Here is a 636-nt window from a genome sequence, read left to right as displayed (position 1 = left end):
TTTTTCTCCTCTCTTCTCCTTCTACATTTCAGCTGAACTACTAGTAACAAAATATTATAGTGTGTAAAGTTTATATGTACGAGTGAGATGACCCAGGGCCTGCGGATCCTGAACAGACCCAGAGTGCAGGCCTGGCGAGTGAGTGAGACAACCGAGGGCCAAGGGATCCTGAACAGACCCAGAGCTCAGGCCCAGAGAATGAGTGAGATGACCTGGGGCCTGTGGGATCCTGGATAGAGCCAGAGCATGGCCCTGGGAGTGAATGAGACGACACTGGGCCCACGGATCCTCATTCGACACATAGTGCAGGCCCAGCATGGAACCCTTCAGCAAAAACTCCCTACAAAGAGGCTACAGGCAAGACCTACCCAGCTGATTCAGGAGCAGAACATCTTGCCAGAGTGACAGAAAGGGTTCAACTTTAAGGCCTACAGCAGAAAGAAGTGGAGAACAGCAGCCAGATCCAAACAACACCCACCTGGAGGAATCTGAACTTCATAGATCCAGACCTGGTGCTAAGGTAATAACTCTATCTAAGCTCTATATCAAAGGTCAGAAGACAGTGGTATACAAAATGACAAAGAGAAGGAATAAAATGCAGTTTCAGGCCCCGAGTCCACCCAGTACAAATGCAGA

This window comes from Octodon degus, unplaced genomic scaffold, assembly GCF_000260255.1.
Source record: "Octodon degus isolate 3935 unplaced genomic scaffold, OctDeg1.0 scaffold00103, whole genome shotgun sequence".
NCBI lineage: Eukaryota > Metazoa > Chordata > Mammalia > Rodentia > Octodontidae > Octodon > Octodon degus.
This window is presented reverse-complemented; position numbering follows the sequence as displayed.